Raw genomic sequence first — 518 nt, forward strand, 5'->3', positions numbered from 1 at the left:
GTATTAACAGAGAACGTTTGAGAACGGTAATTGTTAGCTCACCATAAGTAGAAAATTTACTAGTCAAAATAGTTTATCTTACATATGTCACAGATGACAAATGTCTAAAAATTGTTCTATGAAATAACTAGACTCTATAGAGAATATAACTATAATAATATTTAGTATCTATATAACATCTAATATTAAAATAATAATTTATATACATATTGCTGTAAATATATTCATACTCTATGAAGTACCAGTAATATTAGATTTCCTTTAAATGCGTTTTCACGTATACCAAATCGAAAAGAAGTTTAACACACATGTGAAGATTGTTCCACCGCAGATTTTTATATCGGTAATATAAAAGTAACTCATTTTCATTTCATATCTTGACAAATGTAGAAATAAATTTTTAACATTTACATCTTATTTTAAATTATATCAATTTAAATTATACTTGTTAAGAGTTACTAAGTTGAAAATCTATAACTATAATATAACTATAGATATACTAACAGATAAAGTAGGCA

Source organism: Atta colombica, unplaced genomic scaffold (genome assembly GCF_001594045.1).
Source record: "Atta colombica isolate Treedump-2 unplaced genomic scaffold, Acol1.0 scaffold200, whole genome shotgun sequence".
NCBI classification, from domain to species: domain Eukaryota; kingdom Metazoa; phylum Arthropoda; class Insecta; order Hymenoptera; family Formicidae; genus Atta; species Atta colombica.